Raw genomic sequence first — 12,604 nt, 5'->3', positions numbered from 1 at the left:
CTTAGCTTTAGAGACTGGGGAAAAGTTCGAATTATCGGATGTTTGAATTGGAGGTCATGCAGCACGATAGCAGGTGCCACCATAGCCAATAACCCCTACCCTTCAGCACCACCGGCCATTGCACCTGTCATTGCACCAGTTAGGCATTACTCACTCGTGGTTTTAGCTGGTTTTATCCTGTCCCTGCTTTGAATGCTTCAGCCTCGTAACTATGCTGCAATATTGCAGGGGCATTGCTTTGACCATGTGCTGGGCACCATGCCGGCCAGACACTGTGGTGCCTGTTTGAATTATCAATAACAGAACTGGCTCATGTTCATATTGATACACAGACCTCTATGAGGTTGGCTAGACCAATTACCATAGTTTGAATTATCCAAGAATTCAAATTAGCTTACTCAAATTACTTATTTCTGGTTTATAAGACGCACTCATCATATTTAGAGGCTTTCAACAAAAAATTGCTTTGTAACATGCTCCTCAATACGTACAGGTTAGGGCAATAGGACCTGACTATATGTGTTTGAACAACCATCGCGTGCTATGTGCCTGAAAGAAAATTTGTTACGTGCACATGCGAATGATAGAAAAAAAGAGCTGACAGTTATGTGCGAGAAAAACTCTTGCTCAGTAAGAGCAGGAATACTTTGTTATTACTCGAATACTTTATTATTGCTGATTTCTCGCGATTGCACTCAGGCATCCTCTTTGCACTCAAATCATGGTGCTGATTGTTGCTGTGTGCGAGTGCTCTGACTCGCGTGCAAAGCACATGCAGGAAACACACATGCAATAGCCACCAAACAATGTTGTAAATCATAACTGCAAAAGAGAGTCGGCTTGATCGGGCTTGTCTTGGCAGTGTGGAAAGGGCGAGGAGCATGAACGTCGTGACCCAAGGAAGCAGGATTGAATTCCGGCTTTGGCGGCCGCTTTTCGGTGGAGGCGAAAAGCTAGGTGCCCGTGTGCTGTGCGATGTCAGTGCACGTTAAAGAACCCCAGGTGGTCGAAATTTCCGGAGCCCTCCCACTACAGCGTCTCTCATAGCCTGAGCCACTTTGGGGCGTTAAACCCCAAAACCAAACCAAACCTCTTGGTACTCTGCCAGTGAAACGGCTGTACAATTCTAAAACACTATAACAACTGTAAATATTGTAATCACTGGCGTCGCTACTGATACCGTTTCACGATAAAGTTCGCCTATGAACATTGTGAAAAAAAAAAAAGCACATAAGATGCATCGTTGTATAGGACACACTATCAAAAGTTTTATAAAATAACCACGTCTTATACACCGGAAAATATGTTATATTGAGATGCATTCATACACAAAGTACTGCAATTCGTCGTGGATGCTAAGTTAAGGATGTCTGTGTCTGCCTTAACTTCTAGAATATTGCCAATGAATCGTGGTGATTGTGCTCGAAGTGGGTGTCACATTGCACAAACAAGTATTTGATTTCAAATTTGTTGTGGCAATTTCAAGTGCTCTGTAATTATAATTGCCCTATTTTGATATCCTGCCTTTGCACGTTAGAATCATGCAGTACCTTTTGTTTAGTTTGGTTGATGGGGTTCATAACGTCCTAAAGCTGCTCAGGCTATGTGAGACATAGTGGAGGGCTCCAGAAATTTTAACCACCTGGGTTTCATTAACATATGCACTGACATCGCAGAGTACATGGGCACCTTTCCGCCTCCATTGCAGAGCGGCCACCGTGACTAGGATCAGTGCCTTTGAATATGTTTGCATTTCATGAAAGCAGGTGGGAAGACGTACGATGAAAGGCTCTAAGCGACACCTTCACGCTAAGTTGCTGCTGCCGGAAAACACCTGCCTCTATAGTGGTTGACAGGCTAAGTTGGTGACACGACGTCATCGGGGATTTTCAGATAGCCGCACCTCCTTGCTGTATTGAGCTGCACAATGCTAGCATGATATACACTGCATGGCCAGTTTTATAGTCAATTAAGAGTAGCCGTTGGAACTGCCTTCCACAGGTTGAAGCTTCCCTTTATAACAACCTGCTACAGGGTACATATGTGCATGGCTGCATGGCACAACCCAAGGCTCCAAGGTCAAGGTCATGGACTGGTGGTACAAGGGTAGCAATCACTGCAGCTGTGGCTATGAAGTGTTGCCCCTGCACAAATTTACGTAATTCATATGGCAGTACTTTGTCAAGGGTGTTGCTAGCGCATGTGCGTGCAGCACTCAAATGCTGTAGAAATCAGTGCTTTTCTTGTTCATTTATGTTAATGCTGTAGTATACACTTGACCGCACGGTTTATTTGTGTCAAACCATGTATACACAGGTGTAGTGCAGTAAAAATGAAGATAGCATGTTTCAAGCCAGCGCGTCATATGTCCTCAGACAGCTGTAATTATATTATTTGCGAAATAAACACATTCATTTTCCGAACATGTTCCATGTGCAAGAAATGTAATTTACAGCATAGTACAGTGAAATCGAGCCCATGCACATGGGTACCACTGCCGTAATATGAAATGCATGGTGCTGTCGGGCTGCAACTATTTTGAACTTGGAACACATACACACTTGTTTCAGTTTCAACTTGCACCAGCTGGCAAACCAGCGCTATTGCATCTGGGTCATTCCGTTTCAAATGTTCTGTGTAGCACTTGACCAGCTTTGATTTCTTTTTAAAAATGCACGGTTGAGGTGTGTCTTGAAAAATAAGGCTTGGTGAAAATATGGAAATCAGAAAAATATTTTTAAATCTGCATTTTTAAAATGCACATCACTGAACAGTTTTTTCTCCATTGTCAAATGTTCTTTCATACTTCAGTTTAATCTAGTGACGAATTTTTAAGAGAAAGGTGAATAGCACCAACCAAGTTCTTTTACAGAAAAAAAAAATGTTTCAGAACTGGCTCAGTTCCTTCTGTAACTATGGGCAAGGCACAACTTGGCTTGTTAGCAACCCGTATGTATGACCTTCAGGTCAATGCACGCAAACCATGGATGCAAGAACGGGAAGCCCCCCCCCCCCCCCCCCTTATTGATAAGGGTGAAGGGCAAGCTTGGCTTTTTAAGCCCCTCTGTGGATGATCTTTGGGCCAGTCCACACACCATGGATGTAAAAAGGGCGAAAGGGGTCTCCCTGGGGAACCCTTCCCCCTACATCCATGGCTTGCATGCATTGGCCTCGCTCATAGTCGCACGATGAAGGAACTGAGCTGGCTTTGAAACATTTTTATTTTTGTAAAAGAACTAATTGTTTGGCGTTATTCACCTTTCTCTTAAATTTCCTAGCCAGACAGACTTCTGTCAAATGTTTCCGAGCATTAGTCATTTTGTTCCTTGAGTCCTAGCAATTCTTCCATTGTTAAATAAAGAAGGTTGTTATCAGAGATTACACCTTGTGTAGGTAGTATATAGTGATCAATGCAGTTTTAAGAAAAGGGCAAAAAGATTCATCTTAAATATTGGAAAACAGCTGATCTTGCTGCCACCGGGTTCAGAACCTGGGCTGGGTGCAGTTTGGCCATGTTTATTTTTTATATGGATTTAGCTTCATACACAACAGGTTAATTTGACAGAATGGAAGCTTGGGCGAGTTAGTGATGGTTCACTTGTCACATAGCACTAAACAGACACGGACACAGTACATCTCGCTCTGTCCATGTCTGTTTAGCTCTATGTGGCAAGTGAAACAGCTTAATGTCAGATTGAGAGCTCATGTTAAATGATCGCAGGATTAAGGCAGTTGTAGCATGCACAAAATTGAGATAACTGGAAAAACGTAAGAAGGCCATTTGCTCTGTGGTTGGCATTGTCAAATAGATAATGATAATTAGTAGAAAGCCGAGAAGTTTATTTAACCTTAGATAGATGGGACCTTGCGCTACTAATAAAGCTGAGCATATCTGCATGATTCTCTAAACAGCTGAATGGTCATAATCCTGAAAGTATATCTGACTACAGAAGCTAACTGGAAACCAGCACCCTTGCTCAAATTCATGGCTTATCTATCAGGCAGCTTGCAGTATGTATTTCTCAAACAACACCTACAGGAGTATGATCCACAAAAGTTCTCTCTACTCAGTATGTCACTTATTAACTTATGCTAGCATTTAGCAGCATAAAAATTGCTGCATTGCAACGAGTCTTTAATGACTTACTAGCCCTGATGTGACTTTACATGGACAGAGTGGCCAATCTTAGTTTTTGTTGCCACTCGAACACAGGTCTCCTGCTATACACACAGGTTGAAAAATAAGTTAACATGTATTGTCTTATGAGCTGCATAGATAAAACTAAGATTGTAAATAAGTTCTGCATGCAGAAATCAGTTTCTTTGTACACCTCTTGCAGGTGCAATTACTGTGCATGATGTGCATTGATGCAAGTGGTAATGACTGGATAATTTTAGATTTATGCAGCCTTGAGCTGCTAATACAACTGGGCATCTTGTCTCATTTTTTTTAAATTCTTGGCAGAGTCCATAGTCAGTTGAAGTATATCTGACCACTCAAACTGATGTTAGACCAATACCCTAGGCTCCAAGTTACTTTGTCTCTCAGGTAGACTGCAGTACATGTTTCCTAAGCCATCTTTGCATGAGTATGTCCCATCGAAGTGCTTGATACTTAGTATGCAGGCTGGCTTAAAAATTTATGCTGACATTTAGCAGCATGTAAAATATGCAGCCACATAGTTATAAAATGTTTAAGCTTAGCCTTCATGTGATTTCATAATTTCTTATCTTCCTGGCACCTTGGTGAATGGCAAACCGTTTTCATTGGCTGAGTGTTATGAATTAGGAAGACACTGTTACAAGTCTTAGTTTTACTGGCTGCTCATGAGCACAGGTTTGATTGCTCAACGTACAAGTAAAAATAGTTTTTGGCATGTGCTGTCTAAACTGCACGAACAAAGATAGTGATAAGCTTTGCACATTAATTTATTGACATGAAACATGAGGTTTTGGTATCAGTTCATCTAGCGGGGCAACCCCATTTCTTCTTTAACTTTCTCGATGTCTGCTGCTGTAACACCATAATCTTCATACAATATTTTCATGACCTCTTCTTCAAATGCCTTTGCAATTTCATTTGCACAAATGAAAGCCAACCTGTGTGCTGTCTCCAACTGAAAAAAAAGATGTTCTTTTTAAGTTTTGACACAACAATGATGAGCACAATGATAATGCATCTGCTTAAATCTCCAGTCACAACAATTCTTCAGAATGAAAGGTAGTGTTAAGAATGTGTCCTGTCATTGGTGTGCACTCAGTGGCACTTAACATTCCAAAGCATGCACGTGTTCCAAAGCAAGACAAGGGCAGCAAGAGACACTATATTGAATGACTTCAGGTTAATTTAGACCATCTGGGGCTCTTTATATGTGAGATGGTACAGTGCATGCATGTTTTTGCATTTCAACTCCATCGAAATGCAGGAGCCACAGCCTGAACTGGATCCTGCATCAAAATCAGAGCCAAAAGCTGAAGCTGTAAAGCCAACATGGGGATTGTGTCTTGTAAATAATGTAAATTTATGATTATCAATGGTCTGTATACTGATGAGAGCAGCAGCAAAGGAATATGCATATACTGCCAGCATTCCACAGCAATCAATTATCAGACTGTATACATGTACTTTTGAACAGAAGAAATACATGGCTAACAGTTTAAACTGGTAAAAATACACCGAAAAACCAACAAAAACTCAGAAGACTTTTATATCTATATCTTCGAGTAAGCAAGTCTATTGATTGCAAGGTTAGCAAAACATACAACACTGGTTTTTTCTGGGCTAATCACTCAAAGTGTTGAATATTTGTTGCATAAGAACTACATCTAGTCAGTGACTGAACAGTATAATTTCCTGTACATTATGAGAGCTCTGATAGAAGCAAGCTCGAACAAAAATTATGAGTAAAATTACTTCATACGTACTTGCCAAAAAAAGCTTGTACTAATCAATACATTACTACTTTCATGTCTATTATGTTGAGATCATGTATCATCTGCAGCAAAGGTTTCTGTACACGAGTATATGAACATCATTTTATTTTGTCGTGGTCATATAACTCACTTGTCTGAAATGTTGCGAGGTTTGGGAGGGGCTGTATATATATTATCTCTACGAGTAGCTGGTGTGTTAGGCAGAGCTGCATTTGAATGTAAACTTTGCTGCTTACTGCATCTATTTAAGACACACAAAATTACTGTCTTTCAGTCATTTTTTTATTTTATTTTTGCTGATTAGAACTGCCTGTGTTCACAAGCTGTTGCCATACCTCTTAATGACAATTTTTTTTACCTGCATTGTCTGTATATGTTACAATTTTATGAATGTCTACATATACAATATATTCCCTTCATCAGTTCAGTTCAGGCGTTCAGTCGTGTCCGACTCTTCGTGACCCTATGGACCATGTCACGCCACGCTTTCCGGTCTCTCACTATCTTCCTAACATCACATAACTTCATCTGCAGTGCCTCGAGGATGCCATCTAACCATCGCGTTCGCTGCCTACCCCTTCTCCGGCGACCCTCAACCTTTCCCAACATCAAATCTTTCTCCAGCGACTCCTCTCTTCTCATCAGATGACCAAAGTAGCTCAGCTTTAACTTTAAAATTTGACCCTCCAATGAGCAGTCAGGGTTTATGGTCGACAATATTGACTGATTTGATCTTCTGGCAGTCCAAGGAACTCTCAAGAGTCTTCGCCAGCACGACAATTCAAACGCGTCAATTCTTCAGCGGTCAGCCTTTTTCACAGTCCAACTCTCGCATCCATACATGACAACTGGAAAGACCATAGCACGAGTTATACGGATCTTGGTTGGTAGACTAATGTCTCTGCTCTTTACTAGGCGGTCAAGGCTAACCATTGCTCTCTTTCCCAGAAGCAGGCGTCTCCTAATGTCATGGCTGCAGTCTCCTTCCGAGGTAATCTTCGAGCCCAAGAAGAGAAAATTTGTCACAGCTTCCACTTCTTGTCCCTTGATGCTCCAGGACTTGATAGGGCAAGACGCCATGATCTTTGTCTTTTTAATGTTCAGTTTAAGCCCAAACTTGTCACTCTCTTCTTGTACGCGCATCACAAGTCTCTTGAGTTCCACTTCACTTTCTGCCATTAAAGTGGTATCATCCGCATATCTAAGGTTGTTGATACGTTTTCCAGCAATCTTCACTCCAGCTGAAGACTCGTCCAGACCGGCCTTCCTCATGATGCACTCTGCATATAGGTTAAATAGACAGGGCGACAGTATGCAGCCTTGCTTCACTCCTTTCTCAATCGGAAACCAATCAGTAAGACAATGCCCAGTTCTGACTGTGGCCTCTTGCCCTTCATACAGGTTCCTGAGGAGACAGACGAGGTGAATTGGAACTCCCATCTCTTGGAGAGCTTGCCACAATCTGCTATGATCTACGCAGTCAAACGCTTTCGCATAATCAATAAAGCAGAGGTAGATGGGTTTCTGGAACTGTCTTGCTTTTTCCATGATCCAGCGAAGGTTGGCAATTTGGTCTCTAGTTCCTCTGCCCTTGCGAAACCCAGCTTGCACGTCCGGAAGCTCCCGATCCACATACTGCTGCAGCCTACCTTGGAGGATTTTCAACATTACCTTGCTAGCATGTGAAATAAGCCCGATCGTGCGGTAGTTGGAACAATCTTTGGCACTGCCTTTCTTTGGAATGGGGATGTAAACTGACCTCCTCCAATCCTGTGGCCACTGCAGGGTTGTCCAAATCTTCTGACATAATGTATGCAGAATGTTAACAGCGTCATGGTTGAGGTTTTGAAGCAACTCAGCTGGAATGCCATCAATTCCGCTAGCTTTGTTCTTAGCAAGGCTGGCTAAGGCCCATTCAACTTCATTCTTCAGGATTTCCGGCTCGAGATCAGTGATCACAACCGTCTTATGTTGGGTTTGCACATTCGGGTCCTTCTTGTACAGTTCTGTGTATTCCTGCCACCTCTTCTTTATCTCTGAGGCTTCAGTGAGGTCCTTGCCTCGTTGCTCCTTTATCACGCCTAGCTTAGCACAGAAGCTTCCTTTGATATCTTTGATTGTCTTATACAGAGCACTTGTGTTCCTTAATTGGCTGTTGTCCTCAACTGCTTGGCACTGTATGTTCAGGAAGGCATTCTTATCTCTCCTTGCTAGTTTCTGAAAATCCGCATTGAGAACCTTGTATCTTTCTCTTTCCCCCATAACTTTTGCCATCCTTCTTTCCTCAGCTATTTGCAAAGCCTCTTCAGATAACCAGTTTGCTTTCTTGCATTTCTTTTGCTTTGGAACTACCTTAGTAGCAACTTCTTGTATTATATCACGAACATCAGTCCACATCTCTTTGGGCTCTTTGTCTTCTAGATCTAATTCTTGAAATCGATTCCTCACTTCCACAGCATATTCTAATGGAATTTGATCCAGATCATACCTGAAAGGCCTTCTAGTTTTCTGCGTTTTCCTCAATCGAAGCTTAATTTTGGCAACAAGAAGCTGATGATCAGTGCCACAATCGGCCCTAGGCCTTGTTTTTACTGCTTGTATAGCGCTTCTCCATCTCTGCCGGCAAATAATATAATCGATCTGATTCCTGTACAGACCGTCCGGTGAAGTCCATGTGTACAGGCGCCTCTTGTGCTGTTGAAAATGAGTATTCGCTATGGTCAGGTTGTTTTCTTGACAAAACTCTACTAGCCTCTGCCCAGCTTCATTTAGCTCACCAAGACCGAACTTGCCTGTAATTCCGGATATTTCTTCACTCCCTACCTTAGCATGCCAGTCTCCTATGAGAAAAACGACGTCTGATGATGGGGTGCGATCTAAAAGGCATTGTAGGTCCGCATAAAATCTCTCAACGTCAGCTTCTTCACCAGTAGTGGTCGGTGCATAGACTTGGATAACTGTTATGTTCAAAGGGTGACCTTGGATCCGAAGTGACATCATTCGGTCGTTTTTGGGGTTGTACCCTAGCACTGCTTTGCCCATTCTTCTATTTACTATGAGAGCGACCCCATTCCTTCTCTTGGATTCGTGCCCACAATAAAAGACATAATGGTCGCCGGAGTTAAATTCTCCCATTCCGGTCCACTTGAGCTCGCTGATACCTAAGATAACAATGTTCAATCTGTCCATTTCTCGCTTGACGATATCCAGTTTACCTTGCGTCATATATCTTACATTCCATGTTGCTATGTGATATATCTCCTTGCAACATCGGACTTTCCGGTCGCTTCCCAACACATCCACAACTGAGCGTCCTTTTGGCTTTAGCCCAGCCGCTTCATTCGTCCTGGAGCTACTAGAAATCGCCCTTTGTTCATCCCCAGTAACATGTGGGACGCCTTCCAACCTGGGGGGCTCATCTTCCGGCGCCATATCATTAATGGTATTGTGACTGGCCATAGGGTTTTCTTGGCAGGAAATACTGGAGTGGGTTGCCATTACCTTCTCCAGTGAATCACATTTTGTCAGAACTCTCTGCCGTGACCTGTCTATCTTGGGTGGCCCTACACAGCAGAGCTCACGACTTCATCGAGTTTCGCAAGCCCCTCCGCCACGACAAGGCAGTGATCCATGAAGGGGATATTCCCTTCATACTTCACAACAATAATTTGTCAAGATAAAACAATTTTTTTCATCGCTGAGGTCTTAAAAAATAAGGCTTGGTGAAAATTGCAGTCAGCTGCAAGCCTCATGAGCGCTCCTACGTAGGCATTTACAGTTTCGCCTTCCAGTTGATCTCGTCGCTGGAAGCGGGCTCAGCTGTAAACTTCTGATGGCCTCGGGTCGTAGTGCTTTTGAAGTGCTTCAACAATGTCATCATAAGGCACTTCCGCTGGTGTGCTTGGCTGGATAAGGGCGCAGATAGTGTCGTAAGTCTGCTCCCCGCACAACGTTAGCAGATCAGCCCTCTTCAAGGCTGGGTCGCTGATGTTAGCTTCAAAATAGAACTGAAGGCATCCAATCCACGATGACCACGAGCCGTTGAATTCTGGTATCTGGTTCGGAAACCCTTGCGTGTCAATAGCGTTGCGTAGCGCGGGTAGTCTGTAGAATCCATTTTCTCGTCGCCACTGTCGTGTTTGCGCGTTGTCAATGCAGAAAAGACGTACGCGCTACTGTTAACTTTGTTTATTAACCAGACAAGAGGGTGCGACCAGCCTCGGCCGAGGTGAAAGCCGAACTGGCCGGCCGAAAAATGGAGGGAACGCACGCGTCCACAGATGGGACTTGCTTCCCTGAACAACAGGAGGGTGAGGGAGCCCGCCGTGAGGGAAGTCCCGCTGGGCGCGGACAAGGAGCGAGTTCTCGCGGCGACGCGTGGAGAGGAGTGCCGAGGGTCTGTTCACTGCTCTATTCTCAGAACGGACCGAGAACACAGCACTTCGAACACAACAATATAATACGAACACCGCGAACATCTGAAGATAGCTTTGAGGCTGTCGGAGCTGAGACGAGGAATAACCAGCTCGGACATTGTTCGGGTTCTAACTGTTAAAAGGCTAAAGGTACGTCGGACGGACCCGATCAATGGTCTTAAAGGTACATCCGACGGACCCGGTGCGTTTTTCTTCGGGATACGTCGGACGCACCAGGGAAATATTTTTCAGAGGTACGGCGGACGGACCCAGTTGGCAGGGTTTTCTCCGGGATACGCAAGGTAGATGGATGGGGATGGGCCGTTTGGACTTGGGATACGTCGGGAAAGCCGGATGTGTAGATTGTAGTGGTTACTTGCATAGAGTTAATACAAAGGCTTTGTATTAACTCTATGGTTACTTGGTAGCGACAGCCAAATGTAGCCAAATTGAAGTTGATACGAGGTGTGCAAGGTCCAAGTAGTCCAAGTACGGTGGTTCCATGCATACGTGAAATGTGAAATTACGAAGAACAGTACAGTGGCAAGAATAGTGCCTAAAATGGGTGATATATTTACGTGAGTTGGACAGCGACAGGGTGGCAAGCACGACATACCAGAGCGCAAGCGCATGTAATCGCGGTGTTGACAGCCAGCCCGCAGCCCGCACGCCCGCTCATTTAGTCCTCGTCATGTGGATGATCGTCTACGACGTTAGTTATGTAGTTTTGATTCCACAAAGTTTCCTCACTTGAATCTGCGATGAGATGCATCACGTAACGCGTTGCTTTCTGCTCGTATTGAAGTTTCTATGTGCTTTGTGGTGCTGCAAGTTCTAAATACATACAAGCGGCGCTGAAAAAGCTGGGTACCGCCGATGTGTCTCTAGCCCAAGCATCGCGTCATCCTTGTTTGTTGTGCGAATGGAGGTGTAGGCATCGGTTTGTGTTTTCCGTGAGGTGTTAATGATGTCCATGCTACGTCGTAACGAAAGTGCTGTGTGAGACTACGAGTGTGCCGTTATGATGTGATGCATGCGCCGATGTCCGGACGGACATCAGCGTGTCCATTCATGATCGCCGATGTTCCGAGTGCATGCTAGTATTTATTAGGTGCAGTGGTAAGTCCAAAAACGTGGCGTGATGAGATTCACACGCGTTGTGCAACAGTCGACGACAATAAGTCATCGACAATCAGACTGCACTACAGAGCTCAAAACTCGGAAAATGTGGTGTTTCTGCAAAGTACACGCCTGTTGTTTACGTTAGTGCGTTTTGAAGGTTCGAAAAAAAAAAAAATAAATAGCAATACTTTAACCTGGCCTTGCACAAAGTTGTTGGGAATACACATGATGCAGTTTTTGCATGTTGGAGTAGACAGAAAAATACGTGCCCAGCCCACACTGTCGAGATACGCATTACTACAGGTGAAATGGTTCAGGCTTCTGGGAAATATATCAGCTGCCTGGCATAGCATCTTCCTAAATGTTCAGGCTTTGTACTATTGTTGAAGGCCACTTTATCATTAATAAAGGAACGAATATGGTTTATGTGTTAATAACTAGTGCTTTTTCAATGTATTATGTTCTTTTTTTTTTAGTTTTTCCCTTAATTTCTTTTGCTTTTTGATGCTAGACAAACTCAAATGGTACACTTTTAAACTTCTCTGTCCAAAGCTGAACATGAATATCTGCCATGCATGTGACAGCTGTAATGCTGGAAAGGTTACACACTGCCACATCTCAGTGACAGGTACAGCTACTTGCCCCAAGGTCGTGCTATTTAATCCCAGTGATAACAGCCGCACTTTAGTGGAGGCTAAATGCAACCGCATTTGTTTCCTGTGAGATGTCAACGCAAAGTGGAAAGTCCAGGGAGTCAATTTATCTAGAGCTCTCCACTGCAGTATTCTTCATAGCTACATGTGTCACTTTAGGATGTGAAACCCTACATGCCACATGTAGGATGTGTTGGTTTTTAGATTTTGGAACCTCATCTATGTTGCACAACATTTGGCTAATTGTAGTTCTCAAACAGTTGTTGAAGATGAAACCAAAGCAGTTATTGGCATGTTTACCCGCTTGGATTAATTTGCTAAATGCAGTTTTCTGAAACTTGCATCACTGCTAGACAGTTCAAATAGCAGGCAGTTGGATTACAAGAATGATGTGGATCATGCATTTCAGTTGACAAATGGAAAGTAATGGTCCCCTACATGCATGCACAGGTGCCCACAGATAAATACATAATTGGGTGT

This window comes from Amblyomma maculatum, chromosome 7 (genome assembly GCF_055883805.1).
Source record: "Amblyomma maculatum isolate TAMU_Amacu chromosome 7, ASM5588380v1, whole genome shotgun sequence".
Classification (NCBI taxonomy): domain Eukaryota; kingdom Metazoa; phylum Arthropoda; class Arachnida; order Ixodida; family Ixodidae; genus Amblyomma; species Amblyomma maculatum.
This window is presented reverse-complemented; position numbering follows the sequence as displayed.